The following is a 26612-nucleotide window of genomic DNA, read 5'->3' on the forward strand; positions in this document are numbered from 1 at the left end:
GCGCACTAAGACCAAGCAGGGGAGACGATTACCCACAATTCCGCAGCGCAAGAGAGAGAGAAACCATTGACTTGGTTATGATCACATGACGCTCAGCATCAAAATAAGTAGCGCATGCGAGCAACATGATACTCAGAAATCGTAAACCAAGACTTACTCGTTTTTTTAAAGTTAAAATTTATTACAAATATTTGCTCGTCTTGCGGAACGCTCGCAAACTGCGTTACTCACAATCCAAGAATCCACTGTATATTGTCTTTCCTTATTATGCCCCGTTAATTTAATTGGACACACGTACACTTCAATTAAATTGTAAAAGCATCTCAAGGACCATTGATAGGGGCAGGTTGCACCACAGCTCAGTTGCAAATGTTATAGCAAAGAAGACTTGAGTAAGAATTTTTTTTTTCTGTACATTGGTCAGAACTCCCTTTTTCAATTAAATCTTTGTTTCATACATTCAACCAGTCAAAGAAACTTTTCTGTCTGTCCAGCCAGATTTTGTCACACCATCACGCAAAACTGACTGAACAGAATTTAAGAAACTTTAGCAGTTGTTTGGTATTTGCCTGAAGTTAAACATGTTGTAGCACAGCCACATAAAGGACACTTTTATAGGGCAAGAGTAAGCTGGCACAATCATAAAATGAGCTACGCCGCCTTATTAATCGTGCCCGGGTGGGTTGTATTTTCCTACCGACGGTGGTGCATTGGTTCCTACTCGAGCTCTCACTCGAGTCGCACGGGAAGATGGTGACGTACGTGGTCACCTAACCCAGATATAAAGCATGGACTCTGTACATTCTACACACTCCCAAAACACACCACATTAATTTTCATATATTTTGTAAATAGTGTTTTCTTTGTTTGTTTTGTGAAACTGGTTTCTGTGAAGACACTATGTGGAAGGCAAATGAAGAAGCTAGGTCTCACTAGCAGGCATACTCTCAACCTACCACAGGCCCTACACCATCACACCTTTCTGCATGGCCCATGCCTAGGACTCCAGTCGCGGCACCCAGAAGAAAGGTACACCCGCCAGTAAGCCATGTCATGAGGTTCCCCAATCTGTTTCAGCTCGCACATCTAACCTGCTTACCACCTTCAATGCCATCTATGTCCTCCTGTTGTGCGCAAACACCCATCCGCAGGGAGTTTCCTGTGTTCAGAGACTCCATAGAATTCGCTGACAAAGAGCGGAGGGGCTACATATTTAACTAACAACATGAACCCCAGAGTGGCTGACTGTCTTGGAAGCACAGGGAGTGCAGTGGAACAGCAGGTAAAGGTGGAAATGAGAGTGAAAAAGGAATGCATACCAGAAAAAGACGACTGGCAGAAGCTGAAGGCTCGAGCCTGCAAGGAGAAGTGGAAGAAAGGAGCCACAGAACAGTCTTTTCACCACCCCTAGCTGGACTCTCCATGACACAGCCCCACTTAGAAGCCTATTATTTCTACTATGTGCTGCTACCAAAAACGGACCCTCCACCACTTACCACGTTTAACTCTTACCTGCCCAGTGACCTGGGGGAGATATCACAAGCCCAGCAGGATGATAGCCAAGTAGCTCAACTTGATATAATGCAGCCCGCATAAGGCAATGTCCTTTTCCGCTTGTGGTGGTATATAAACAGCGCTGATTATAACCGATGTGAACTCCCGAGGTAGATAAAAAAGAACGACAACATGATGGACAGAAGTTCCTCATGATGGACACTCGCGCTGTTGCACCAGCTGCTGTTACATTTACATTTACATTTAGGCATTTGGCAGACGCTCTTATCCAGAGCGACTTATAAAAAGTGCTTTAATGTTTACATAATTGGATACATACTTACACTGGGTTAACTAGGTTAATAACTAAGTGCCATTAGTCCAACACAACTAAGAAGAGTTTTTTTTTTTTTGACGGACTTCTTGATGATGATGATTGCCAGGGCTGGACTGAGACCAAAAAATAGCCATGGAATTTTTGGCCATAGCTGCCAACCATGATTATTTAAACAATATGCTGAGGCATATGACACATCAAAGGATATTTGCGCTCACTGTTTTGTTTTAAACATTAAACCACAGTAACCTGCATGCAAGCGAATAACCTTGGTAAAAAAAAAATTCTATATTTTATATATTATACAGTCTTTTATTAGTAATTCTCTCTCTCTCTCTCTCTCTCTCACACACACTCACACACAAACACACACGTGAGTGACCTACAACAAGGATGAAGTTCGTCTCAGGTTACTTTGCTGTAACCCTGTTCCCTGAAAAAGCGGGAACGAGATGCTGCATGAAAACGCTATGGGAACATCTTTGCACATCAATGTTGCCAGTTGTGAAGCATGTGTGTATCAAACACGCCAAATTTTGGCCTATATATCCTCGGTAGGGTGACGTCATCTGAATAGACGCACATGCAGGTTATAAATACAGGTGAACCAAAAACATTCCTCAGATTGATTTGTCTGAACACACGTCCGGTCACAAGGCAGTGCGGCATTGGGATGCAGCATCTCGTTCCCGCCTTTTCAGGTAACAGGGTTACAGCAAAGTAACCCGAGACATTCCCTTTTAAAGGCTTCACTCGATGCTGCGTGTAAACGCTATGGAAACGAGAATACCCACTCCGCCGCACTGCAAGTGTCTGGACCCCTGAGTTGTGTAGCTGTGCGCACAAAGCCAAGAGGTCTCAGAACTACATCTGTAAAGCTGACTCAAGGACTCATGAGCCCGGAGTGGCATGAACATCCAGACTATAAAATCTAACAAATGTGTGCGGAGAGGAAACCCTCTGCATCACACACCTGCTGCAGGGGAATACCTCTTGCTAGTGCAATAGATGAGGCAATCCAGTTGGTTGAATGAGCCCTGATTCCTAGAGGCACAGTGAGCCCACGCACCTCATAGAAGAGGGCAATAGCATCTCTCACCCAGTGTAGTGGCGGCCGCCCCCCGGTTGCAGCCCCAAATCATGTAAAAACTGCTCTGACTTACGCCACTGGCTGATGCGGTCGACGTAAATCTAAAGAGCACGTACTGGACAGTAAGTGAAGTCTCTCTTGCTCCGAAGCTATAAAGGCGGGGGACAGAAGGCTTTAAAAAATAATAGGGTCCATGTTGTTAATGGAACTTTCGGAAGATAGTTCAGTGAGGATGCAAAATGGCCCTGACTAGCCCAGGGGCAAGTCTAGGCAGGATGGGGAGACTGACAGATCTTCAATGTTTTTAGATAGGTAAAGGCCATTAGAAAAACCATCTTAAGGGTTAGAAACCTGAGATGCTGACTCTAGTGGTTCAACAAAAAAGGGGGGGTGTTTCCCAGAATAACCCCATCGATCAGGACGTGGCAGGCTGAAATAGCAGTTACGTACGTCCTGAGAGTACTAGGGCACAAGCCAAGAGGACAACTTTTCCTGCAGAAACTCCAGCATTGAAACAATTCGGCAGGGGACTGGGTCTACCTGCTTTGTCATGCACCAACTTTCAAATACATTCCATTTAAGCATAAGCTCTTTTAGGGGAGGGAGCCCTAGCACTTAGAATAGTCTTAATTAGGCTGGCTGGGAGACCAGCTTGACTTAGTTGGTCCCGTTCAGGGACTGAACGTGAAGGTTCCAAAACTCGGGCGGGGGGTGAAATATTGTCCCCTGCACCTGAGACAGAAGATCCCACCTCATTGGAATTACCCATGTGAGCCGTTTAAGAGGAATACTAGATCCAAGAACCACACTCTGGTCGGCCAACAGGGCGCTATCAAATAAGAGGCTCAAATGCTGTTGATGGACCCTTGCCAAGACTCCCGGGAGCAGAGCTATCAGGCAAAACGCATAAAGGCGTAACCTGGGCCACATACGGGCCATGGCATCCAGACCCAGGGGAGCTGGAAGAGTCAGAGAGTAGTAAAGGGGACATTTGCTGATCTTGCGAGGCAAAGAGGTCCACCTCTGCTACTCGAAATTTCTCCCAGATTGACTGACTACTTTGGGGTGGGGTTTCTATTCCCTGTGTGTCAGAGATTGACTGGACAGTACAACTGCTCCCACATTCATATGTGCAAACTGAATCCCGTAGCCTTTGTCTACAGTGTTTAGTACCCAGGGAGATATCCCTAGCTTGCACGCTGCCAGCTTCTCCGAAAGGGGTAAAAGTTTTAGTACTTCGACTGCACGGGGGGGTTAGTGGTTCAGCATCCTAGGATGTAGCAGGATAAAACCGAGGCACTAACATATCTCCGGTGTCGTCCGAAACACCAGAGGTGGCGGAAACTGAACACCGACCCCCTGGGGGTGTCCGGGGGGGGGGGCATGCTCTTAAGGGAAAGTGCGCTGAGTGCCGCTTCCCAGGTCCTGAGCGCGTAGGCTGTCAGGACTTATTTTTAGCGAAGTAGACAGTGCGGCGATCTGATCTTTTGGAGGCTGTCTGTGAGGGGCGATGAGCCGTACCCTAGTCTTAACGAGGGGGTGTGCCCGGCTGCTGACGCTCTCCTTCTGCGGCTCTCGACTGGCAAGAATCAGATCTGGTCGAGGCTGGGTGGCCGACGGCCTCAACTCCTGAGCACGGCGTGGGAGAAATTTTCCAAAGGCCTGTTCATACAGTCTAGCCTCTCGGAACGGTGGCAACGGTATTAACAGCATCGCGGAATAGGGTGGAATAGGTGAAACAGGAGCATCAAGGAGGAAAATTCTGTACTTATCCTTGATGCCTGTTAGATTTAGCCATAGGTGTCTTTCAGCAGTCACCAAAGAGGCCATAGAACGGCCGATAGCAAGGGCTGTCTGTATAGTCGCACACAGGGATAAATGAGTAGCCCGGCGTAATTTAGTGAATTCTTCTTGATTCACCCTGCTGCTCGTGCTCAGATCTTTCAGCAGATCAGCCTGGTATGCCTGCAAAACCGCCATGGTGTGCAAGGAAGCGCCAGCCTGACCTGCTGCTTGAAACACTTTGTGTTGGTTTCTTTAATGAAGAGGATGCCACAGGAGAAAGAGATAGCCCGCAAGCGTCTCTTCTATCTTGGGCATTATGGTTATATTATATTATATGGCTTCCTGTTTCAGCCTTTGTTTGTATTTTGGCATGAGGAAGATGGCGGCGTGGTCGGATTTACCAAATGGAGGGCGAGATTTTGCCTTGTAGCCGTCCTTGACCGTTGTATAGCAGTGGTCCAGTGTCCTTTCGCCCCTCATGGGGCAGGTGATGTGCTGATAAAAGTTCAGCGCTGCGCATTTGATGTTGGCACTATTAAAGTCCTCCGCCACAATAAGCGCAGCGTCCTGGTGTTGTGTCTGTTGCTGTGTGAGTGCCTCATGCAGCTCCCATAAGGCAGTGTCCGTGTCCGCTTGTGGTGGAATATAAACGGCACTTATTATGACCAATGTAAACGCCCTAGGTAGATAAAAAGGATGACACATGATGGACAGTCGTTCCAGATTTGATGTGCAGGAGCATGTGAGAGGAACAACGCTTGCGCTGTTGCACCAGCTGTTGTACCAGCTGTTGTTCACCATTAAACACACGCCGCCTCCCCTTGACTTCCCAGAGTCCATGCGGTTAACCGAAAAGGACTCGGCCGGCTGGATGGCGTAGTCTGGCACCTCTGGGTTCAGCCATGTCTCGGTGAAGCAAAGGAGATTGCAGTCCCGAATGTCTCTCTGGAACTTTACCCTAGCCCAGGCTCAGCCTGTTCCTGACGCCAGCTCGTTTCCCTCGGGACTGCCGCCTTGCGTCGCGTCCTTTGTTTTCCCTCAGGATCTCACTCGGCCAGCTCGAATTAAAAACTTCGAATTGTGAGTACATTGTATACCAATAAAAACAAGAGTGTCTCTATCATACCTAATGTACTCAATGGTGGTGATTTTGCCGATTTAAAAACGCTGAAAGCTAACTTAAAAAACAAAAACAAAGAAAAGGTGGTTGGAGCAGTCGTGACGGCAGCCGACCTCACCAGCGCCACATTATTAAAGAAAGCGGTGAAGACTAGAGTTCTGAGGAAATGTTACTGGTTCACCTGTATTTATAACCTGCTGGTGCATCTAATCAGATGACGTCACCCTACCGAGGTTACATAGGCCAAAATTTGGCGTGTTTGATACACACATGCTTTACAACCGGCAACATAAAAAGATGTTCCCATAGCGTTTTCACGCAGCATCGAGTGTAGTCTTTAAAAGGGAACTGCACAAAACTCATAATCTACTATTAAATGTTTTTAAGTCTAACTGCAATAATTTGAGCATTTGCACAGTATTAGCCTACAAATCCTCCAGATAACTTACTATTTAGTGAAGATGTAGGCTACACTTAACATTTTCATTGTTAATTCCATGGGCTATCATCATTCTGCATGTGTGTAGGCCTACGAAGATTGACAACAATTTCGATCAATCATGACAGACGTAAGACCACTCATCAATTTGATGTGGATGGCAATGTAGCCTAGCCTAATTGGCAGACGGTTCATTTGCAAGTAGCAGCTAGGTAGGCTAGTGGTGCAGGTTGTCGACAAACACTCAAATGCACGAGTGACACACACACACACACACACCACAAAAAAGCCCTCTGTTTTCCCTACATAAATGTCCCTCCCTTCACTCTGGCTTGGCTACTTCTTACCGGACTCGTAGCTATTCTGAAGCCTTCCTTAATCTGTTCCTGCTGGGTCACGTCTCTCACCACCTCCTCTGAATCAATTTTAATAGCTACTCCTTCATCTGTGTAACTATCGTTGACTTTACTCTGTTGTACACTCCCTTGTGCTGCTCCGGAAGCCTGAGCACTCTGGGTTGCCTCTGCACTGTTGCTAGATGTTGATGGTCCTACACCAACAGCTGCAATTGAACGTGTGGTAGTGGTAAACATTTCTGTGATTTTCGCACATTTTGCTGCTTCCACTTGTAGGCTTTTGGGTCTTTTCTCCCGCAGCTTCTCTGCATCCCCCTTACTCTTTTCTCTCTTTTTTTGGTTTATCCATTGTTGTAAGGGCCATATTTTATTCTTGTGATTTTTTTTGTTGTGTTTATTTTATTTCCGTCTATTAGTTAAGCATTAAGTATAATACTCATAATTTGTATTGTGACATCATTTCATGAGTTGTAGCTGCACGTCTATCACGCACGTTAGTTGTTCAGTTGTTGTTAAGACACAAAAGGATACAGAAAGGTGTGGAGAACACAAGCTTTTGACCGTGAGACAGTAAGCTAAAAGGATAGAGTAAAATAAGTTGTTGGAACTGTAATCTATCAAAGCTACAGAACACAGCAAACGATTTGTCGTGACTACAGTGGATTTATGCACGAAACTGTAACAACCGTTGTACTTTGATGTTGAAAATAAACAAGAGACAAAGAAATCAACGAAAAGTCTGGAGTCGTGAGTGACACTGTGTAACAAAAAGGACACGCGTCAGAACTTGTGAATAACATGCACGTACATGTAAAGTCAAAAGCTTTCTCCACTGAAAAATGAAGATAAGTGAATTAAGAGTGTGAACGTGAAGTAAAGAGCGCATGTGCAATTTTAAAAACGCGCATCGACTGCCGACGAGCAACCGAAAGCGACAAGCCAGACCTGCCCGCTTTAAATTTCACCATGTCACTCGGCGAGGTGATGGTGCTCGACGAAAACGATTCTCCAGACAAGCTTCACGAACTGAAGAACGCCAGAGAAGGCAAGTGGAGTCAGTTGACTATATTATATAACGAACTAGAGGCGCTTATGGGCAATGATTATAACTTGCATGATGTTAAAGCCAAGCGCCAAAATACGAAGGGCTGCTAAATGACTTTATTGAAAGCAATGTAAAAGTGTGAGCGTGCGCAAAGGATGAAGAGCGTGAAACTGATCAGCACCATTGGTATCACCCTAGATTGACGTGCTGCACAGAATGCATGGTAAGAGTGAAGACGTGGATTGCGGAAACAAGTAATCAAATAAGTCCCAAACAGTTGATGATGGAGTTTTGCCAAACGACAGTGTGTCAATGTTGGAGCTTAAGACGCCCGCCCCTAAAAGGCACGGAAGTGTAACGTCAGCGGCATCCAAGAGGTCCTTAACATCTACAGCATCCACAGCTTGACTAAGAAAGGCGAAAGCCAACAGAGCAGCTTTGCTGGCTAAAGCAGCAACCTTGAGAGATCGGCAGGCGCTGGAACTGGAGGAGGCACATTAAAGGTTGAGAAAAAGCAATTGAAAGCACAACTAAAGGCTAAACAAGCACAATTAAAGGCACAAAAGGGAAGGCAGGAAATGGAAACGGCGCTTGCAATGGCCGATGCTGAACTAAACTCGTACCAGGACCGTAAAAAACAACATCCTGCGAGACGGAGCATGGTCATCGTGGTTCCCGAACCGGAACACAGTGACCACCATGACCACAGTTCGGCAACGGAATACTTTGAACTGCCATCACACCTCCGAGCAACCCACTTAAGCATGCCCGTGAGTGACAAAACCATAATGTCAAGCACCTTAATGGAACGGCCTACCCAAGGTAACGAACACTCACTTTACAACACTGACATAGTGGAGCCTCAGGGTAGGATGCCACTTCAGGCAGATCTTACAGAAATGTTTGCAGAGTCAAAGGCAATTTTCCTTACCTCCGCATGACATTTCTTCATTCGATGGTACCCCTCTTGAGTTCACGTCCTTTGTAAGAGCCTTTACACATGTCATTGAAACCAGAACTGATAGCAATCTGGATAGGCTGTTCTATCTTGAGCAGTATACTCGAGGACAGCCTAGGGACCTTGTGAAAAGCTGCCACCTCATGCCAGAACATCGCAGGCATGCAGAAGCTATAAGACTGTTACATAATAAGTTTGGAAATAGACAAATAATCGCTATAACGCTGATGCAAAAGGCACTTAACTGGCCGGAAATAAAGTCAGAGGACGGAAAGTCGCTGACCACATTCTCCCTGTTCCTGGTAAACTGTCACACATCGATTACATGGATGAGCTAGATAATGCTACCAATCTGAGGACTATTGTCTCAAAACTGCCCTACAAATTGTGTGAAAGATGGAGAAACCATGCATACATGCACGAAAGGCGCACCCAAACAAGAGCCAAGTTTGTGCAGTTGATGGAGTTCATAGAGCAAGAAGCAACGGCAATGTCCAACCCACTTTTCGGGGACCTGAACGTTTCAATTAGTGATAAAAAACACTGCAACAAATCTCCGTCAGGACTCAAGCAAAAAATGGAAAGAAAAAGAGGTAGCAGCTTTGCAACCTGTGTCATTAGCAAGGCAATTAAACATACAAGGTAAAAAATTTACATCATGTTAAGAACCATGAACGCGATGAAACAAGTAGAAAGTTATGTGCTTACTGACTTAGAGGTTAGTGGTCTGGAAGAAAACACCTTTGTCGAACTCCCCAAAGTGTTTACACAAAAGAGTATCCCAGTCTCAGTAGAAAACATTCCACAACAGCACGACATTGATAAGTGGTCATACCTTAGCGAAATAAAGTTGCCTCAGATTAATGCTAGAGTTGAAATTCTCATAGGTAACAAAGAGCATAGGCTCCTAGAACTATGGTGAGTAATTAACAGCAGGCACAATGGGCCATATGCAGTAAAGACCGCTCTTTGATGGACCATAATCGGGCCTCTTCGAGAGTCGGTCGAGGAAGGCACGTGTGACAATGAGCAAGCAAGCGTCGCTAACAGAATTTTTATCATACGAGAGGCAACCAAGCCACAGCAGTGGAGGTATGTCAACACTTCAAAAAACCCAGCTGACGCCGCAGCCAGGGGAGTTTCCTGTGAAAAATTCCTGAAAAACAACAATTGGATCCATGGGCCCTCCTTTTTCAAAGAACCAGAGAGTAAATGGCCTGAGAATATTCATGATCTGCCAATGGAAGAGGATGACATTGAGAATACACATTCAGCCTCAGTGAATCTCGTGAAGACTACAGAGAGCACAGATGCGGTGTGGAAATTGATGAAGTTGAAAAGATCCGTTGCCTGGATTCTTTGCGTTAAGGACACACTTAAACAAAGAACAAAAAGATTAAGGGACAGGCAAATAACTCAATAACAGAAAACCATAAGTCTCTAACAATTAAGGACTTAACAAGGGCAGAAAACGAAGTTATTAAGTTCGTCCAAAACCAAATATTCAAAAACGAAATTTCCATGTAACAAAAGGGTAGTGCATCCGTAAAAAGAAACAGTTGTCTCTCCAAACTAGATCCAGTACTGCAGGATGGAGTGCTAAGAGTCAGGGGACATCTTGGTAGGTCTGCAATGCCTAAGCATGTAAAACACCCAGTCATTATACCAATATATTACACATTACAACTCTTATCTTAAGAGACATTCACAAACAGGTCAGACATTGTGGAAGGAATTATATGCTTTCAAAATTGCGGCAGAAACACTGGATTCCGACTGCCAATTCCCTTGTGAGAAAGTTTCTGTCCAGTTGTGTGACATGTAGAAAGATCAGAGCAAAGACTAGTGAACAAAAAATGTCAGAACTGCCACGTGACAGAATAACACTGATCACCCGTTCACTAACGTAGGAGTAGACTATTTCAGACCCTTCGAGTTTAAACGGGGCAGAAGTAATGTTAAAAGATATGGCGTATTGTATACTTGTCTGACAACAAGAGCCATGCACATTGAAGTTGCGCAGTCATTAGATACAGACTCCTGCTTAAATGCTATTCGACGCTTCATGTGCAGAAGAGGCCAGGTGTCAGTTATGAAAAGTGATAACGGAACAAACTTTATAGGTGCTGAGACTGAATTGCGTAAAGCTATCCAACAGTGAAATCAGTCAAAAATTGAAGGCGTCCTCATGCAAAAAGGGATACAATGGCTATTTAATCATCCTGCTGGGTCTCACTTCGGTGGAATATGGGAAAGGCAGATAAGATCAGTTGAAAAAAATCTTGAGGTCCGTACTAAAAGAACAAACACTAAACGATGAGAGCTTACATACATTTCTGTGTGAGGTGGAAGCTATAATGAATGACCGTCCCCTTACCACTGCTACGGACGATCCCACAGACCTGGAGCCTCTGACATCTAACCACCTGCTGCTGATAAAAAAACAGCCAAACTTGCCTCCTGGACTTTTCAAAAAAGAGGACATTTACGTATGTCGCAAGTGGAAGCAAATTCAATACCTTGCCGACTTATTCTGAAAGCGATGGGTGCGTGAATACTTGCCCTTGCTTCAGGAGCGCCAAAAATGGTCTCAAGTGAAAAAAAACCTCACGATCGGAGATGTAGTTCTAATAATTGACGAGTCCTCTCCAAGAAATTTATGGGTCGTCGGACGGATCACAAAAGTGTTCCCTGATAAAAATGGACTTGTGAGACGTGTGCTGGTCAAAACTAAAACCAGTACCCTGGAATGACCCATCGACAAGCTGTGACTCATATGTGTAATGGACTGTTTACTTTATAAGGTAATTGTTATGCTCCTTTCATTTGGTACGCAACGATATGAATACCTTAAGTTAAACCGTTAACAAATGTTTAAACTGTTAAGAAAGGTAATTTAAATTTTAATCTAATAGTAAATTTTGTGGTCCTATTGTACAAAAAAAATGTGTGTAATTGTCAGTCTTCCTGCCTGTCAATTAGGGGCTGGAAATGTAAGGGCCATATTTTATTCTTGTGATTTGTTGTTGTGTTTATTTTATTTCAGTTTATTAGTTAAGCATTAAGTATCATACTCATAATTTGTATTGTGACATAATTTCATGAGTTGTTCTGTGACATCATCCCACAGTTATGTAGCTGCATGTCTATCACGCACGTTAGTTGTTCAGTTGTTGTTAAGACACGGAAGGATACAGAAAGGTGTGGAGAACACAAGCTTTTGACCGTGAGACAGTAAGCTAAAAGGATACAGTAAAATGAGTTGTTGGAACTGTAATTTATCGAGGCTACAGAACACAGCAAATGACTTGTCGTGACTACAGTGGATTTATGCAAGAAACTGTAACAACCGTTGTACTTTGATGTTGAAAATAAACAGAGAAAAAGAAATCAACGAAACGTCTGGAGTCGTGAGTGACACTGTGTAACAAAAAGGACACGTGTCAGAACTTGTGAATAACGTGCACGTACAATTGTTATAGATGGACTCATCTTAAACTCCGGTCGAACTCTAAATAGCAGATTTTGTCAAGGGGAGATGAGGGCTGGCCAGGAGGGAGGCTCCCTGCCTGCGGAGGTGGCCGGTGATTTCATTGGACTAGCTCAATGTCCTTTAAGACAGTCAACCAATGGGCCGCGATTCGTGTCTCAGATAGTCCACCATTGCGGTAATAAATAAATTGGCCTAATAAACTTTAAAAAAATATATTAAATTATGACTGACAGCCCCAGCCCAAAAATGTGGATAGGCCTGGCGGGCATTGCCCGGTATGCCCTATGGTCAGTCCAGGCCTGATGATCACCATGCTTTTTTTTGCATTAAGTGTTTAGGGAAAAAGCACGCTATCCTCGGACTCGAGGCAGAATGCGAGCACTGTGATCTTCTCCCAATCAGTGTGTAAGACGGGTTCACCCTTTGCTTCTGCGCTTTTGCCGGATAGGGAGACTCTAGCGTCCGCTTCTTAAGCACACTTCGGCGCTTCTTCATCGACCAGAAAAGACCTCTTCTCTTGCTTCAGCTGAGATAGAAATTGCCACCTCAGAATGCTCCTCTCATGACAAACGAGTATACGTGGAGTTACTTAAGGTGGTAATTAGGGCGTTCGAATGCCTATACCTTGACTGGCCAAAACAGGAGCAAGAGACCTCCAAACGCTCAAACCTAGATGGCAGGTTTCTGTCGGGTGGCTGGGGGGGAGGGACCTTAGCAACGGTCTCTTTCCTTCTTTGGTGTCCTCCATGACGAGTTGACTCGGTCGTGGAGTAAACCTTATTACCTTATTCCTCCCGTGTCTTTATGCCATCAACGTCGATTTATTCCACTATCGTCGACGCAAAGGCACAGGGTTATATGATAATTCCCCAAATTGAAGAGACGCTTGCGGGCTATCTCTTCCCTGGGAGCTCAACATCTTTGAAAAATCCCATACTCCCCACCACCCCATGCAGACTAACATATTTGCATATAGCAGGTCTGGCTGGTGCTGCCCTGCACACAATGGCGGTTCTGCAGACATACCAGGCTGACCTGCTGAAGGATTTGAGCACTGTGGGGTCCATTTTCAGAGCTGCGCCGAGCCACAGATATGTCTCACCGCGCCACCAAGCAGACGGCCTGTGCCATCAGCTGCTATGGTTGCCACTAAAAGACATTTGTGGCTCAACCTCACCAGCATTAAGGATAGAGCACGTACTTTCCTCCTTGTTGTCCCCATCTCGGCTTCCGGCCTATTTGGCCATGCAGTCAACACCATCGCCGCTAGGTTTTGGGACGCGAAGCGCTACAAGGAAGCGTTTGTAAGGTTTCTTCCCCGCTGTGCTTAAGAATAGGAGCCGTCGGCCACCCAGTCTCGACCAGGTTCGGTTCCTTTGAGACGTGAAGCACAAAAAGAAAGTGTGGCGAGTCGACCACCCCCTCGTAGGGACTGGGGTGCAGCTCACCGTGCTTCACAGTCTGCCTCGAAGAAACCGGACCTGAGAAGCATCATCTCCTCTAAAAAGAAGTCCTGAGGCTGGTGCACCCAGGACCATGGGGGTGTCTCCCCCCCAGAGAGGGGACCATAGTATTCCAACAGAGAATAAGAACTCCTTCCTGGCACCCTTATTGATAGCGCCCCGTTGGCCAACCAGAGATTGGTTTTCAGATCTAATATCTCTCCCCGATGGCTCACTATGGGCAATTCCGTTCAGGAGGGATCTTCTGTCTCAGGCGCAGGGGATAATATTTCCACCCAGGCCTGAGCTCTGGAACCCTCACGTCTGGCCCCTTAGGGGGACCAACTAAGAGATGCTGGTCTTCTAGCCAATATAATAGAAACTATTCTAGTGCCAGGGCTCCCTTTACTAGAAGAACTTATGCCCTCAGATGGAATGGTTTTGAAATGCCATGCTTGCCATGTTCTGATTGGTGGGGTTTCTGTGGTTGCCTGCTTTATTCGCCGAGCTAAACGAGCTAAATGTAACAAGTTGATGCCACCCACTAGAGCGAAAGTCCCTTCATGGGACTTGGCTATTGTGCTCGTGGGTTTCGTTGCTACTCCTTTTGAACCTCTGGAGTCAATGCATGTTAGGTTTCTGACCCTGAAGATGTTTTTTTTAAAGGCCATTACTTCTCTAAAGAGAATTGGGGATTTGTAGGCTCTTTCAGTCTCGCCATCCTGCCTAGACTTTGGCCCTGGGCTGGTCAAAGCTATTCTGCATCCTCACCCAAATTATCTTCCGAAAGTTCCATTCTCAACTATGTACCCAGTTGTTCTCGAAGCCTTCTGTCCTCCGCCATTTACTTCTCCAAAGCAGGAAAGAATTCACAGACTTTGTCCAGTACGTTCTCTGAAGATTTTTTATTCCACCGCTCTAGCCAGTGGCGCAAGTCGGAGCATCTTTTTATATGCTATGGGGGCCGCAACCGGGGGGCGGCTACCACTAGACAAACTATGTCACATTGGGTGAGGGATGTTATTGCCCTAGCCTACGAGTTGCGTGGTCACACTTCACCTCTAGGAGTTAGGGCCCATTCAAATAGGTGGCTTGCATAGTCAATGAATTTGGTAAGAGGTGTCCCCTTGCAGCAAGTGTGTGAAGAGGCAGGTTGGATGTCCATGTAACTCCGGGCTCACGGGTCCTCGAGTCAGCATTCCAGAGTCAGGGCTAGACCTCTTTGGTAATTGTGCACACACGCTACACAACCCTGGACTTCCAGTGTGGCGGCATTGGTTTTCTCGTCCCCAATAGCGTTTCATGCAGCATCGAGTGTAGCTTTTGAAAGGGAATGTCTTGGGTTACTTGACTGTAACCCTGTTCCCTGAAAAAGCGGGACCGAGATGCTTGCTCCAATGCTGCACTGTATGCATGACTGGATGTCCTTTCAGACAAAATTGACCTGAGGTGTTTCAGGTTCATGCTCATTTATAACCTCCAGGTGCACCTAATCAAATGGCGTCACCTGACCAAGGTTATATAAGCCAAACTTTGGCGTGCTTGCTTCAACAACCGGTCGAACAAAGAGCGTTCTCAATAGCGTTATCAGGCAGCATCTCGTTCCCGCTTTTTTAAGGAACAGGGTTACAGTCAGAGGCGATTCTAGGTTCAGAGCTTTGGGGGTGCTGAGCACCCAGAGAGCTGCCCAGCAAGGCAAGATACACTTTACTCGTCACAATGAGAATTTTTCCCTGCCTCTTTCAGTCCCCACATCCTTAAATGTCTCCAGTTGTCCCGAGTTCTATCTGACTGTCTCCTTTGTGCATTTAAACCCCTGTTTCTCCCTGTCCTTTTCGTCTGTTGTCTTTGTCTCCGTCATCAGTCATCATTTTACCATCTCTGTGCAAGTCTGCAAATTTCTTTATTAAATCCTAAGAGTTTCTCTGTGCCTGGGACTGGGTCCTTGTCAAAAAACATGACATGACTGTTTTGTACATTTTAACAATTTAATTCCAACATTTGTGTAAGAAAAGCAAAACACTTTTTTTAGAAAAGTCTTTAACAAGACCATCAAATTTGATAAGGGTTTCTTTTTTTTTAAATGCTGCAAAAGACCACTACTGCCAAAGAAGAATGGATTGGAATAAAAAAAATACATATGCTAACCATAATTACTGGAGGAGAGTAATGAATGATGCTAATAGTGAGTAAAAAGTAAACGGAGTGCATTTTTTGGACAGGGGTTCACTTTTAATGTGTATGTATAATATAATACAGATACATAAAAAATACCCTCAAAAATAGAACAGTCTGTGAAATACACAAATGTACAAAATATTAATGAAAAAAAAGTATAAAAATGGAGGCAACTTTGCCTATGGTACAATTTATGCAATGTATGAAAAGATCTTTACTGCAGATACTACTATGGCTCAGCAGATTTTTTTTTTTTATTTTAACCTATGTCGCCTCACCTTGTGGCTGGCAAATCTGTCTATCACTTTTTGGCAAATAATCATAAAAGGCAAATATTCAAACCATATGTACATTTAATAAAATATATGACTATTGAAACACTGATCCAACATTATTCTTGATTGACAGATCATGATCTACTTTTACCTGAATGTCCGTCATTTTTTAGGAAAAATTTCCTTATATCCATTATGAACCTGTGCAAAATACACACACACACCAAAAGTTATAAAGTTAATGGGCATCCAAGTAGCTACCTTAGGTTTAATATTCGGAACATAAAAAAATAACCAGCTTCTTTCGTTCCACTTCAAAGTGGACTGGAAAAACGGTTGGAAATTTTTAGTTTTTAGATTGGGAGCAACAGGACGGTCAAAATGTTGCTGATTTTCCTTCAGAGTAGGGCGGATTGTAGGGTAGCAAACATCGTCAGAAAACGTGTTTTCAACACTGCAGTTTACCTGTGAGCGTGATGTTTTTCAGCTAATAAGAGACATGGTCTGACTCCTACTACCTAACTATATAAAGAAAGAGTTACTGAAGGTTAAATGCAGCTAACATGTCCTGTTTTAAGCCAAGTACTCACACCACTGCTCCGATGCGTCTCAGCCGCCTTTGCTCTGACAGGAGCGCTGGAGCCAATCAGAGTAGCGCAGAGTGAAGCTGGAACGAACCATTTTTGGGGGCTGGGGGGTGATCTATACTAGTTATTAAAATATTACATCTGAATGATTTTTAATATTTTAATAATGTCTCACATAAACAGCATGAACTGTCAAATAAGTTACAAATCTTTAGAAAACTTTGGGGGTGCTTTTATTCATTTTAGATGAATCGCCCCTGGTTACAGTTAAGTAACTCGAGACATTCCCTTTCAAAAGCTACACTCGATGCTGCATGAAACGCTATTGGGGACGAGAAAACCAATGCCGCCACACTGGAAGTCCAGGGTTGTGTAGCGTGTGTATACTTTGCGAACAGGAGTGTCACTGAGTGGGGGTTTTTGCTGGCATTGCCAAGTTGCTCCAAGGTTTAAGGTGTTGTGTATTCAGAGATACCCTTCAGCATACATTAGATGTAACAAAATGTTCTTTAAGTTACTGATGGTCTTCCATCTGCCTGAACCAATCTAGATATTCCCCTCCTCCTACCTCTAATGTATCAAGACGGCATTTTTGTCCAGAGATCTGCCATTTTCTGGACATTATCTCACTTTCAGACAATGCTCTGTAAACCCTAGAGATGATTTTGTATGAAAGTCCCTGTAGATCAGCATTTTTATTAACACCCAAACCAACAACCATTCCACATTTAAAGTAACTTTAATCATCTTTCTTGCCCATGCCGATGCTTGGTTTGAACTTGAGCAGATCAACTTAACCAATGCTGATTAGATATTTGTGTTAAAGAGCAGTTAAATATAACTAATAAAGTGGCCAGTGAGGACTGGCCACTCACTGGCCACCTCATTAGGTACACCTTGCTAATATTGGGTTGGACACGCTTTTTGCCTTCAGAACTGCCTTAATTATTTGCGGCATAGATGCAAGAAGGTGTTGGAAACATCCCTTTTTGTTTTTGGTCCATATTGATATGTTAGCATTACACAGTTGTGCAGATTTGTCAACTGCACATTCATAATGCGAATCACCTGTTCCACCCCATCCAACAGTGAATGTTTTTCTTAAAGGTCCTACACATCATATTTTTTATTAAATGTTAATATGATCTTTAGGGTCCTAATGAAAAGTTTGTATTATACGTTAATTAAAAATTAAAAATTATTGTGTAAAAAAAAAACACTAATTTTACCTCTGTTCTCAGCAACCTGTTTCAGTACATGCTAATTTAAATGCTCATGACCTCTGCTGAGCCCGCCCCCCCCAGTTCTGTGGGGTGTGTCTTCACAACACACGTGGGGTATAGCCACGGAAGTGTAGTCCAGTGCGGGCAATGCTTTGGACTGCATTACCCACAAAGCATTGCCCACAACGCAGTGCTTTGTGGGTAATGCAGTCCAAACTGGAAAACGCTGGATTATAGAGCCTGAGCCTGTTTTCTTCAGTCGTTTTTGGTTTGATTTAAGTACGGAACCTACGCGGAAGTTTGTAATATCGCCTGACAACGCAGAAATTAAAAGAATGGACATGCATCGACTCGATTTGTCTTTTTCATCACTGCATGGGCATGAATTAGCGGGCTGTTGCGCTGCCGCGAGCAACAACAACAAAAACCAGAGAAGCTTACCGAGAGATATACAAACGCGATGTGTTTACTGATGTGTTTACATGACTTCTTAATCTTCGACAGACATCGTTATAAACCATCTAACGTAACAAAGGTAAGCATAATATAGTTTTCCGACTACGTACACAGTTTGCAACTAGACAATCATCTTAATGCATTGTTTATTATAAACGGGCGATTAGGGATTATATAGAGACGGATGTACACAGAGAAGAAGCCATAACCATGTTCTATGAGAGTATAAGTTAACTTACACTCCGCATTCATCGTGATTATTAGAAAAGGCGATCTGCAAAGAGTCATAGTAAAATAAATTACACTCACCGTGCCTGGTGAAGATGAAGCAGGAACACGAAGCGTTAGTACAGATCCATTTTTAGGAGCCGCTTTCTAGTAAAACCTGCTTTATATTGACCCACGTTTATAAAGCAGTCTGGTGAAAAATGATTATCGCAAACATGAACGCATTTAGGTAAATCAGCGGGGACGTTAGCTTTAAAAACTAAATTCAGCCACTGCGTCCTCAGTGGCTCAGATACCTAACCCTAGGTAGTGAATGACAACTGCTGTGTTCGCTATTACACCCAACAACTGTACACAACACTCGCTTAGGCGCCATTTTGCTCCAGCGCGAAAAACAATGGCCGACAGCTTGTTGTCAATCAACTAGTGTAGGAGCGTCCTCTGTCGGTGTGGCGTCACATCGACAGGCATTTGTGATTGGCCTGATTTCAGAAGGGGGATGTTATTGTAATAAATGAAAAGAAAACCACTGGGCGGGTCTTTATCATCGTAGAGTGGTTGTGTACGCATTTTCCTAACACACAGTTCAGTCCAAACAGCTTAAAAAAGTGCATGTAGGCCTGTATGACCCCTTTAATCTCTGGTAAAGTAGAAATAAATGAGCTGTCTCACATTCAGTCAAAAGTAAAATTGACTTCTTACCATCTCTGCTTTCCTTACTCACCTGCCAAATTACCCACAGTGCCAGCAGTCTCTGGACATCTTTAAACTTGGGGTTTGCCTAGTAAAAAAAAAAAGAAAAAAAATTGGTATAGTAAAAATAAATACAATGAGCAAACATAATTTAAAATTCATTACTATTTTAATGTTTTTGTTACTGCTCATTTTTGGCTACTAGCATGGATGAATTTATCAAGCAGGAGGCATGGTGGCGTAGTGGTTAGCACTGTGGGCTTGCACCTCCATGGGTCAAGGGTTCAATTCCTGTCTGTGGATGAAGATTGCATGAAGTTTAAAAGGTCCCACCATGCTTGGTGGGTTTCCTCCCATAGTCCAAATACATGCAGATTAGGCTAACTGGTGTTCTCAAATTGCATGTAGTGCATGAATTAGTGTGTGAATGTGTGTGTGCTCTGTGATGAATTGACACCTTGTTCAGGGTGTACCCCGCCTCATACCCTAAGTCTCCTGGGATAGGCTCCAGGCCCCCCACGACCCTCTATGCAGGATAAGGTAGTATAGAAAATGACTTAGTGAGTGAGAGTGAGTATTTTAGATCACAGAGTCATGGCAGTGCTGGAGGAGTACTGGACAACACCTGCCAATAGCCACTACAAGTCATATATCCATGGTTCCCTGTGAAATTTTACATTTATTTTAAAATACTACTTTTGACATATAAAGCATTAAACGGTCTCGCAACACAGTTCCTATGGGAACATCTTGTCATGTTGCCGGTTGTGAAGCATGTGTGTACCAAACTTTTATAACCTCGGTCAGGTGACATCATCTGATAGGACGCACCTGCAGGTTATAAATAGGAGTGAACCGGAAACATTCCTCAGATTCTTGTCTAGTTGTGAGCGTGTCGTGTCTAACCTAAATAAGTGTTTAACTCACCGATAATGGCAGAGTTTAAACGAGATGTCCCTCCGTGTGTATAATCCATATCGGAGGGCGATCTCTACACTTTACTGCTTCGATTAAGTGCTACGCGCGCGCCTCGCATTCCTTGAGAATCCTCGAGCCGCCGCGCATTCCTGGGGCTTAAACTCGTGCATCCGGCAGAGCAGTGAGAGACAGATTTAAAACTCCTTTCTTTCGCGATCTCATCGGATCGGGAAATCCCTCTGTCCGCTCTCAAGCGCGCCCTGGCGCTTCTTGTGAATGGGGAAGGATAAACATCCTCTCCTGCTTCCGCGGATATGGTAATAGCCTCTAAGGACTTAAAAATAAATAAAAACATAGACGGCAGGTTCTGTCGGGTGGCTGGGGGGCGGAGCCTCAACGACGCTCTCTCCCCTTTTCTTAGCAATCTCCATATGAGTTAACCCTTTCATGGAGTAAGCTGTATTCATCCCGTGTTTTCTTGCCATCAACTTATTTATTTATTTAAATATAGTTGAGGTAGAAGCGCGGAGTTATATGATGACACCCAGATAGAAGAGGCTATCTCTCTTCTGGGACATCATCCTTCCTGAAAAGCTATTACTTCCTTTCAAGCTGTGTAGACTTTTTATTTTCCCTGGAGGAAAAAGCTTTTCAGGTAGCAGGTCAGGTTGGTGCTCCATTGCACACTATGGCGGTTTTGCATGCCTACCAGGCTGACCTGCTGTAGACTTGAGTACTGGCGGGGCTCTGCAAGGTAAGGCGTAATGGACTTACGCCAGGCCACAGACTTGTCTCTTCGTGCAACAAAGCAGACAGCTCGTGCTATTGGCCGTTTTATGGCTGCTATGGTCTCCGCAGAGAGCCACTTGTGGTTGAATCTCAGGGGCATCAAGGAGAAGGATTGTGTATTCCTCCTCAATGCCCCATCTCGCCTCCCGGCCTACTTGGCGATGTCGTTAACTCGGTCGCCACTAGGTTCATGAGGCGAAGTTATATAACAAGCCTTCGGGATATTCCTTCCCCGCCTTGCTCAAGAGTCGGGACTGTCAACCACCCAGTCTCGACCGGGTCTGACTGTTGCGAGGCGTGAAACACACAAGGAGAGTGTTTTTGAGCTGGGCACCCCCTCGCAAGATTGGAGTGCGTCACGCAATCCGCCTCAAAAGAGGTCAGACTGGCATATTGTCTTCACAAAGAAGCCCTGAGGCTCATGTGCCCAGGACCGTGGGGGGTGGCCCCCCCCAATGGGGAGAGGCATGCAGAATTCCTTTAAAGAATGAAGTGTTCTCCCTGGCACCCCCAGGAGGTTGGTGTTCTTGCTCCGCCACCACTGGTGTTTCGGGCAACTCCAGTCTCGAATAAAATGTTAGTTCTTGGGGTTTTTCCTGCCGTGTTTTAGGATGCCGAACATCTAACATTCCCCCCCCGTTTAACCAAGCCGCTGAGCTTTGCCCCTTTCAGGGAAACTGGCAGCGTGGAAGCTACTGCCAAGTATATCTCCTTGGGTACTAAGCACTGTACAGAGAAACTACAGGATTCAGTTCTCACATCACCCTCCGCGTTTCAATGGCGTGGTCTCCACTTCCATGAAACCGGAAAGTGCGCAAGAGGAACGGGAGGCTGCGTCCAATTTTTTAGATTTTGCGGGCTTTACCGCTATCTAAAAATGAATCAATAGAAATATTGCCACAACACAGGAGGTTCCTGAGGTTCGCTTTCGGGGCGAAGCTCACCAGTATCGGGTCCTTCCATTTGGTCTAGCTTTTTCACCCGCACATACACAAAATACATGGATGTAGTTCTGGCCCTTACGACTCCAGAGCATCCGTATTGAATTACATGACTGGCTGGCCCAGTCTCAGTAGCTAGCGCTAGCTACTGCTAGTCGGTTTCTGACTCTGGGTCCCACTCTAAGTTCGTCTTGTCGTTGCAGATGCTAACCAGAGATGCCTACCTCATGGGCTGGGGTGCGGTCTTAGATGACCGTCCAGCCCAAGGGAGCTGGAGAGGCCATCTTTTTGCGCGGCACATCAATTGCCTCAAAATCATGGCTCTTTTCATTTGGCCCTAAAGCACTTCCTCCAGCAGTTGAGACTACCATGTCCTAGTGCGGGTAGACAACACTATGGCAGTCTCATATATTAATCGCCAGGACGGACTGTGCTCGCGCCGCTAAATAGCTAGCACACCAGGTTCCTCTCCCTCAGAGCAATTTACATTCTGGGAAAATTTCATGTAGCGGAGGTGGACCTCTTTGCCTCGCAAGATCAGCAAATGTCCCCTTTACTACTCTCTGACTTCCAGCCCCTGCGTCTGGACGCCTTGGCGGTCCCTGAACAGGACCAACTAAGTCAAGCTGCTCTTCCAGCCAGCGTAATTAAGACTATTCCAAGTGCTAGGGCTGCCTCCCCTCAAATAGAATGTATTTGAAAGTTGGTGCATGACGAAGCAGGTAGACCCAGTCCACTGCCGAATTGTTTCAGTGCTGGAGTTTCTGCAGGAAAAAATTGTCCTCTGGCTTGTGCCCCCTTGTTGAACCACTAGAGTCAGCGCCTCAGGTTTCTGCCCCTTAAGATGGTTTTTCTAAATGGTGTTACCTTCTAAGAGGATCGGAGATCCCTATTGTTTTTGAAGCCTTTTGTCCTCCGCCTTTACAGCAAAAGCAGTCCAGTACGTGCTCCTCAGATTTACGTCCACCGCATCAGCCAGTGGTGTAAGTCAGAGCAGCTTTTACATGTTTCGGGGCCACAAGCTGCGTGAGAGATGCTATTGCCCTCTCCTATGAGGCGCGTGGGCTCACTTCGCCTCTAGGAATCAGGGTTCATTCAACCAGAGGAATTGCCTCATCAATTGCACTAGCAAGAGGTATTCCCTTGCAGCAAGTCTGTGATGCGGAGGGTTGGTCCTCTCCGCACACATTTTCCAATATGCATCCTATTGTTTTAAAGCCTTCTGTCCTCCGCCTTTACAGCTTCGGAGCAGGAAAGACTTCACTTACTTTGTCCAGTACGTGCTCTTCAGATTTACGTCCACCGCATCAGCTAGTGGCGTAAGTCAGAGCAGCTTTTACATGGTCTGGGGCCGCAACGGGGGGTGGCCCTCACTACACTGGGCTATTGCCCCCTCCTATGAGGCGCGTGGGCTCACTTCGCCTCTAGGAATCAAGTCTCATTCAACCAGGGGGATCGCCTCATCCATTGCACTAGCAAGAGGTATTCCCCTGCAGCAAGTGTGTGACACGGAGGGTTGTCCTTTCCGCACACATTTATTACATTTATAGTCTGGATGTTCATGCTACTCCGGGCCCACGGGTCCTCGAGTCAGCTACCCAGACATAGTTCTGAGACCTTCTTGGCCTTGTGCGCACACGCTACACAACCTTGGAGTCCAGACACTTGCAGTGCGGCGGCGTTGGTACTCACGTTCCCATAGCGTTTTCATGCAGCATTGAGTGTAGCCTTTGAAAGGGAACGTCTCGGGTTACTTTGCTGTAACCCTGTTTCCTGAAAAGGCGGGAATGAGATGCTGCATCCCAATGCCGCACTGCCTATGTGACCGGACGTCCGTTCAGACAAATTAATCTGAGGAATGTTTCCGGTTCACTCCTATTTATAACCTGCAGGTGCATCCTATCAGATGACGTCATCTGACCGAGGGTATAAAAGCCAAAAATTTGGCGTGTTTGGTACACACATGCTTCACAACCGGCAACATGACAAGATGTTCCCATAGCGTTTTCACGCATCTCGTTCCCGCCTTTTCAGGGAACAGGGTTACAGCTAAGTAACCCGAGACGTATCTAAGTGTCCCGAGACTAATCTACTAGTGTCTTACAATCCATTACGCCTACTTCGATCAAAGGATGCAGGCTGCTTGTCGGTACAGCAGGGGGCAGAGCTTTTTCTTACAAAGCCCTAAAGTTATGGAATAGCCTTCCAAATAGTGTCCAGGACTCGGACACAGTCTCAGTGTTTCAGTATAGGCTAAAATCCTATTTAATCATAGATCATAGATTTGCCTGAGGTAAAGGAGCAGATCTGGGGGACTCATGGACGTGGAGTATTATGGTGACCTGATATGTATAGATGCTGTCTTTCCCACTTTTATTAATCACTCAGGTTTATGAGAAGGGGTGATTAGCTGCTTTACGTCTCAGGGAGCCCTAATGTCTGTGTTTCCTTTTGACTCTTCCTTTTAGATATGCTGCTATAGTTAATCCTGCCAGAGTCCCTGGTTGCAGTCTACACTAAATATACATTTACATTATACATTATGTGACTGTGACCATACCTAACTGTTATCTCTCCTCTTTTGCTCTCCCCACTCCTGTTCTCTCTCCCCCTCCTTCTCTTTACCGATCTCTGTTGAGCTACACATGTCGTTCCTAAGTTTCCATTGATTCGAACTCCCTCTGCCCTCTGGACCTGTCTGACCCATCCTGGTGCCCCACTTCTGGTTGGAAATCTCATCACATAGATGCCCGGTATGTCTCTTTGGGATGTGTTTGGTGTCTGGAGATAGTCTCACTCTACCGTGAAGACGGTTTTGGCCTTGACAGCTGTTTTGATAAAAACTTGACTTGGCTGCAGTTTCTCAATAGTTCAGGACTGAAATTTCTTCTACCAGAGTCTACCAGAGCCTCCAATTACTACCTGGACTCCATATTAACATCAATTAACATCAACTGTTATATTTAACTGCCTGCCACCTAACACACAGTATGAATGCAGATCAATTCCTGCTCTCTGTTTCACCCAAATTAGAATGGGTTCCCAGTTAAGTCCGGGTGATGCTGTTTTCCTCTAACTGTTTTCCGAAGTCTGGTTCCTCTCAAGGTTTCTTCCTATTCTTTTACTCCCTCTCAAGGAGTTTTTTCTTGCCACTGTCGACCTAGGCTAGCTTATCAGGGACTATCTGACCATTTTGATTCATACACATGCACATTCCATACAAACTTAAATTATTCTTTTAATTATGTAAAGATGCTTTGTGACAATGACAATTTTTTAAACAATTTTAATTAACAGGTGTTCAGTGTATCTTTGTCTTGCATTTGTTATATTTGATTTTGTGTCTCTTGCATTTGCTCTTAGTTATTTTTCACTGTTTAGTGTATGTTTACAGTTCTTGTTTATCTTTTAGAATTGTTGGTGTGTATTTGTTTTGCATTTTCATTTTTTTTTCAGTTAAGATGTTAAAATACAGTAACAAGGTTTATTTATAATATCATTAAAAGACACTCACTATTACTCAGATAATGAAGGACAGGAGGCAGGCAGAACTTACTTACCCGTAAATTTTAACTCGCGCACACATGTAGGCACAGTAACACACACACTTTCCAGTCACACACAAAGTACCCATTCACATAGAGGGGACATGGAAACACAATGATAACATAGAAGCACACGATAAGCTCATGGAAAGAGTGTGATGCAATCTAATTGGACAAAGTAATAACACGATTTGATCTTATTGGATGTGGTGAGCATGTAATCACATGCATGATACAAAAATGGCAAAATGGTAAACCTTTTTAAATGCATTTAATTCATACATATTTATAAATAGCAAGTATTGTTTTATTCAATGAGGAATGCATTGTAGTTCACCGTCACTGTACAATAATCTTTACTTGGAAAATTTTATTTGGGGACATTTATGGTTTTTTATTAATCAATGAAAATATTGTCATATCTGGTTCAAAATATTAGAATATCTCCATTCTTATTGCTTTTTAAATATAAATAGCAGGTCATTTTTACATAAAACTCTAATAACCACATAATCCTTTTTCTTATTTATTTATATATTTTGGGCCCTTGAGCCTATCTGCCCCAGGGGCACTGTATCATGGCTGTCCCTGCACTCTATCTTCAGCTATACTGGGAAATGCAAAAAAAGAATTTCACTGTGCAGTATTATGTGTGTGACAAAGGAAGGTTTACTTAATTTACCTTACACATAAAAAAATATTCAAGAGAATGAGAGTGTAAACTTCACAGCAAGACAAATGCAGCCATACCATGGGCTTGTAAGCATCAATCCCACAATGAGAAAACTATTTTGTCAAGCACAAAAAGTTTGTGCTCGCGTCTTTGCTCAATTCTAAAGGAAGTAAATTTAATGTCTAAAGCACAGTGCCCACTTTCCAGATTTTGTGATTTCCATATAAATAAATAAACTATTATAAGATAATTTTTTTTACAAATTCACAAATGGTATGTGTAGGTAGATTGTGTAGGTCATATATGAAGTTGTATGTAGTACCATAAGATTAGTTTGCCGTGATTCTTACACATTTTTCACATTTCATACAAATTTCCATAATTTTCTTGTGATTGTGTAAAATTGCTTTGCCACCAATGACAATTCTTAGAATTGCTATACAAATAAAATTCAATTGAATTAAATTGAATATACATACATGCATGCCTTCAACTTACTTAAATACACACTTTTTACAAGCAACATATTTTAGTTGTTCTTATAATC

General features: G+C 44.3%; 1 protein-coding gene across 1 annotated transcript in view; it reads right to left on the reverse strand.

Moving 5' to 3' along the window:
• lrrc4ca (leucine rich repeat containing 4C, genome duplicate a) overlaps positions 1–26612 on the reverse strand; it is a 182063-nt gene that overhangs the window by 64560 nt on the left and 90891 nt on the right. The window contains exon 2 of the mRNA XM_053488858.1: positions 19231–19287. The gene's annotated coding sequence lies outside the window, so the exon portion shown is untranslated. The remainder of the gene's footprint in view (positions 1–19230; positions 19288–26612) is intronic.

The sequence above is a fragment of the Clarias gariepinus genome, chromosome 2 (assembly GCF_024256425.1).
Source record: "Clarias gariepinus isolate MV-2021 ecotype Netherlands chromosome 2, CGAR_prim_01v2, whole genome shotgun sequence".
NCBI lineage: Eukaryota > Metazoa > Chordata > Actinopteri > Siluriformes > Clariidae > Clarias > Clarias gariepinus.